This window comes from Perissodus microlepis, chromosome 15 (assembly GCF_051167445.1).
Source record: "Perissodus microlepis isolate ML-2025 ecotype Zambia chromosome 15, ASM5116744v1, whole genome shotgun sequence".
NCBI lineage: Eukaryota > Metazoa > Chordata > Actinopteri > Cichliformes > Cichlidae > Perissodus > Perissodus microlepis.
This window is the reverse complement of record NC_140475.1, coordinates 22,713,014-22,719,013: the sequence shown is the minus strand read 5'-3', so window position 1 is coordinate 22,719,013 and position 6,000 is coordinate 22,713,014.

The window sequence follows — 6,000 nt, the reverse complement described above, 5'->3', positions numbered from 1 at the left end:
GTTCTCCAATAATCCAGAACACAGACACTTCTTCCTGCATTTACTTGTTGATCTCAGTTCAGACACACCTGGACAATTAGTGGACTGAACATTCTCACGTGGTTTGAATTCACCTGGATTTTGTTCTGTGAGTAAAGAAAACAAACCAGAGGAATAAAAACAACAGGTTCACAAACTCGTCAGCTGATTTGGACCAGAGTAAACGGATTATAGGTGTGAAAGTGCCTTTAGACAATTATTCTGACTGCATGGTGGATGGTGAGCAAGAAATGTTTTGGTGCATTAGTACATTACAGTAGACCTTGGAGACTTGAATTTGAGGTGCACTAGCACCCGGTGTGCTGCATTTGGGTTCAGAAATTGTGGAATCATCTCCTGAAAACCTGTTGTTTGGTCTCCCATTTGTAGCTGAGGCACTCATGAGATAAAAATCGGATCATTTTAACTCTGAAAGTTGTCTTTTTATTAATTATTTACATAATTAAAGCTGCGATGCTGTCAGTGAGGCTTGCAGCTAGCAATTGGGATCATAAACTCATCAGGAAAGTTGTTACTGAGGTCATAAGTCAAGGGAACAGAAGTATTATTTTCCCATGGACTTTTAGAAAACTGGACAATCAGAGGAATCGCCCCCTGCTGACCATTAGAAATCATCATGCCTATTTCTGCTACCTCTACATTGGTTCGCTTTATAGAACCAGACGATATGTCCATCTTTTAGATAAAGTCCAGGGTCTTGACAATTTGGAGAGTGTTTCATTCTAGATAGCATTTATTTTTCTCCTTCAACAACATAATAAAGTTTGTGAAAAGAGAAAGGGGGCTGAAATCTTCCAGAATTCACTTTAAGAGCCGGTATAAAAATAACAGTTGGTAGTCAAATAAATGCAAAAATCAATAAAAAAAAGCAATATAAAAAATGGGTCCCTCACTCACTCTGTTGTATTTACACTGATTTTTTTTTAAGCAGAAATATTTTCGAGGCTCTGCTTATTTCAAGTTGTTTTTTCTTTGCCTAAAGTCAACAAAACACAACTTTCTTTTTTTAAATTAAAAATGTGCAGACCAGTAAAAGCTTGTCTGTGGGCATGAAGGTTAGAGGGAACATAAATATTCTGTAAGTGTTCATAATGAGGAATATTTCACAGCCAGACATTATGTTACATAACCCTGATTATGTGAAAGCAGCTGGCATCGAGGTCATTCTTGAGACTATTAGAGAAAGAGAGGAACTTGGAAAAAGGACTTCAAGGGAAACTTTTTGGGGTTTCAGCACTTAAATGAAGAAAATCCCAAGGTTTAGTCAATATGTTGAATTAAATCCAGAATTTGTAAATGGAAAAGTTTTTTGGTGGAGAAGTTCCTCAGGTTGAGTGAATTAAACCCCTGTTAGGTAACTTTTTTGGATGGCTTCATTCTTGCATATTTCATTGTGAAAATGCACTGGAGGAGTCGATGGTCAAGCAGCTTTTTTGTTTTCCTGCTGGATTTTTGCAGCCTTTCCTTCATTTTTCGTGCTTTATTTTTTCAGACATCTTAATGAAGACTTTCAGTTTCTCTCGGCTGCTTTGTCTCAACTCTCTAAACAATGTGTGAAATCCTTCACAGTTTGTTACTTGTGCATAAAACAAAGACCCCTTTCTCATTGTCAGTTGTTTGCCCAAATTTTTAAGCACATTTGAGCAAATAACTCAGGACAACTGTCTGCACTGTTAACAAATATTGTTGGGATGTCTTTGTGAGAGCTGTTTCCTCTCTCCAAAATTCAGTCAATGGTCACTTTATTAGGTACACTGTTCAAATGTTTAGCTGCTTGTTAATGCACTTATTTAATCAGCTAGTCAGCAACTCAGCTCACTTGGACATGTAGACATGGTCAAGACGACCTGCTGAAGTTCAATAAGAATGAGGAAGAACGAGACGAAAACTGTGAATGTGGCCGAGATAGGTCTGAGTATTTCAGAATTCTAGATCTCCTGGGATTTTCTCACACAATCATCTCTGAAAGATGGAAAATATCAAATGAGCGGCAGTCCTCTGGCCCTATTGATGTCAGAGGTTAAAGGAGAATGGCCAGACCGCTTCAACATGGTGGTATTCTCTTGGCAGCATTGTTCAAATGAGACAGCCTACCTGAGTTTTGTTGCTGACCACATCCATCATTATGTGGCTGTGTCTACCAGTTTTCCGATGGCTACTCTGAACACGATAATGCTCCATTTCACAAATCTCACATCATCTCAAATTGGCTTCTTGAATATGAAAATGACTTCACTGTATTCAAATGGCCTCCACAGTCGTCACATCTCAGTCCAATAGAGCAGCTTTGGGATGTGGTGGAATGAGACACATCTGCAGCAACTGTGTGATGCTCTCATGTCAGCATGGAGCAAAGTCTCTCAGGAACGTTTCTATCACCTTGTTGAATCTGAAGCAAGAAGAATTCAATCAGATCTAAGGGGGTCCAACCCACTGCTATCAAGGTGCATCTAATAAAGTGGCCAGCAAGTTGTTGGAGGAATGATGTCATCGCCTAAGTCATCAACAGCAGAATATTTCATCTAATAGTCATAACCTACCCTCAGAGCCCAGAGTTTAAATGCATTTACAGACTTGGACCCACAGCAACAACTGAAACAGCAGAAATTTTCAGAGATAAACACGATGCTAAGGAAGGTAAGATCGATGGATAACCTCAGAATACATGAAGCAGAGCTGGAAAACTTTTGTTTAAACATTTTCTGAAAACATTACCATCTGTGTTTGATTAAAGTTTGGAACAGCAGGTTTTTATTTTGTTCCCAAGGTGATTTTTTTTAAAAGCAGGATGATGTTCTCTGGAAGACGTCTAACAATATTTGATGATAACCTTAACAATGGCATTGTGTATCAATGGTAATGTTGGAATAATTCAGAAATATCATTTAAGAAGCCGAGGTAGAGCACCTGGCGCGACTCAGTTTCCGCTGATGCTGTTGGTGATGCATTGGGACTACATAGAAAAACAAAGGGAACTTTTCTCTTTTAAGAAAACTTTGCAGAAAGAAAAGAAGGTCAATCACGCTTATGAGGATCTAAGCTGATTTGAGGATTTTACAGGAGCAGATGATACATCGCTGGGTCATAAAAGAGCCCAAACTATTTTTCCTGGCAATGTGGAGAAGGTTTTGAGACACCACTTACACCACTTTTAGTTTTTCTCCACTTTTACAATAATTTAATATCAGTCTTTGAAAGCCTTTCATATGTCTTTTCATGTGGCCCCGTGTTTCTTTTTTATGTAAAGATTTGAAATAAAGGAGCTGAATGTGCTGCTCTGCAGAGAGACGCTGTGCTCTCTCGATGAACTGCTCAAGCAGAAGCGCTGCCCTGATGCTTTTTGCAGCTAAAGTTTTGAACTAAATGGAAACCTGACCTCCATAATATATGAGAGATGTCAAGAAACGTTACAGATTATAAAATACAAAACTCATTACAAATAGAAAAGTTAAAGCTAACCTTATGCAAATTTCAGAATTGTTCTGATTATGAACCGCAGCAGTAGCAGCATTAAACAGACTTTCATAAAAGCAGCTGCATTAGTTCGAATCAGTGACACAACAGCTTAGATTTAAATTACATGACTAAATAATTAAGGCACTATAAATGTTCTAGTCTAATTTAAAGGATAAAGTCTCATAGATCACACAGATTAACAAATGTGAACCTCATCATCTACAACAAGCCAACATTAAGGACTCCACCTGCTCTCTGATTAGGATAAATCTGCAACAGGAGAAAAAAAACCATTTTTTTCTGCTGGCTGCTGCTTTCACTCACAGTGGGCTATCTTCCTGTGCCTCTATGTACCTTACCTCACATGTGTAAAAAGACATTTCTGGCAGCCACTCTTTGTTGATTTTCTAACTTTTATCAGAGGTTATATGACATTCCAGATTACTGCCCAAAGCAGAGTTCGAGTATCGCTGGATCTTGAACTACAGTAATGTGTGTGTTGCACTGGACTGTTGTGATGGGTCGGGAAGTGAATCCTAAAATTTACCAGAGGAGCTATGTTCTAACCCTCATCTCATCGTGAGCTCAGGGTGGAAGAATGAGGTCAATGAGTTTCCTCTGTGGGGTGGCTGAGTTTAGAGACTCTCTGATATTGGGGTAAAGATGCTGCTCCTTTGCATCCAGCTGAGGTGGTTGTAGTTTCTGATTGGGGTTCCTCTTCAGTGCCTTCTTTGGAAAGCTTTCAGGAAAAGCCCAATTGAAAAGAGACCACCCCAGATAGACCCAGAACTCCCTGAAGATAGCTAACTTTGAAAAGTTTGGATGGATGGATAGATGGAAATAGCAGATTATCGACCCCAACATTAAAGCCATGGAAGTTGCAGAAATTGATCATCTGATGTTACAGTGAATGTCAGTGCAGAGGTTCTTACTAATCACAGCCTGCGGGCCCCATGCTGGAATATTACAGAGACCCAATGACTTTGACCCAGGCTCCAAGCTCCCCTGATCCTAATCTAATCAAACATCCATCCACTTGGAATACACCAGAACATGTCTATCCATCTCCATGACTCATAGAAGCTTTTGGCAACATCCTCATGCCATCAGCACATGACACCCTTAGATGTACTGTACCCATTCTCCAACGGCCCAGAGGGAGCACCTAACCCTAACACAATATTCAGTAGGTGGTTTTCAGGTTTTGGCTTTAACAACATTGATCCATTTTCCTTAAGCTTATTTCTAATAACATAGTAGTTTCGCATAATTCCCAATCTAAATGAACGATTATGTTCATAATACTGGGGCTGGGCAGTTGATCTTATGTCTGACTCAAGGGATTTATCTCCTCTTCTTTTAGCCAGTAGCTCTCAACTGCTGGGTGGGCCATAGGGATGTGGATGCTCAGAGGAAAGATATGGAGGAAAACTAAACCGAACTACCCACTGATTACAAATTGTGGTGAGTAGGGTGTGGCATTTGAATTGGGGCTTGAAAAGATGCTTTAAGCCAGCTTTCTTGTGATTGGCTCCCTCTGATAAACAGAAGGTTTGATTAGGAGGTGGGTTGGGCTTCAATGCTCACATATTATAATAACATATTAGCTCTCACTGACATCACACAGATCTAATTAAAGAAAAGAAAACTGCTTCTGGCTCATAGGAATTATTTGTACACACTTAATCTCTGACATGTTTAATATCAGCATCCATCATTGTAGCAATAAAAATCATAAAATATACACTTAAACTGCTTCTCTACCAATTAGAATTTGGCAGCAAATGGAGAGAAGAGGAGGCAGTACTGGGGGGACATGGAGGTTATGATGTAGGGCAGCTGGCCTGTAAGTGCCCATATGTGGAGAGCCGGTCGAGAAGTAAAAAATTGGGAAATAGCAGATTTCTGCAGTAATAACTGACCGATACAACAAAACAAGTCCTGCAAACACTGAAACTCTGCAGCAACATAAACTGTCGGCTCCAGTAACTTCATAAGTCACAAACCATAGCAACAACAGCCGTATCCCAGTCCAGGCACTCCCTAGTTTCCCCTGGAAACAGCTCTCTTATTTTCTCCTCTGTGCAGGATTTTTAGTAAATGCCACGCAGGTGAAAAGATGTTTTTCTTTCTGGTTTGCCACTGGTTTTACTTTGTGTTCTCTCATAAATTGCAGCTCTTGGAAATTTCAAGGCCACTGTAAGTTTTAATATTTAGTCAAACTGACATCTTTAACAAGCATCGCAGGAACTGTTTCTCAAGTTTCCAGAACTAAACCTTGAATCCAAAACTGAACTCTCCAAAAGAAGTCAAGGTAGAGAGAGCTGAGGAAGCAGAGAGAGAAAGAGAGAGAGAGAGAGAGAGAGAGAGAGAGAGAGAGAGTGAGGGAGAGAGAGACCTGTGTGTTTCTTTTCTCAGGCTCAATGTTTTATTGAAAGGAGAATCTAACTAGGTCAGCCTGTTCAAACCAAGCTCTCTCTTCCAGCCTCTCTCCCTCCATCTCTG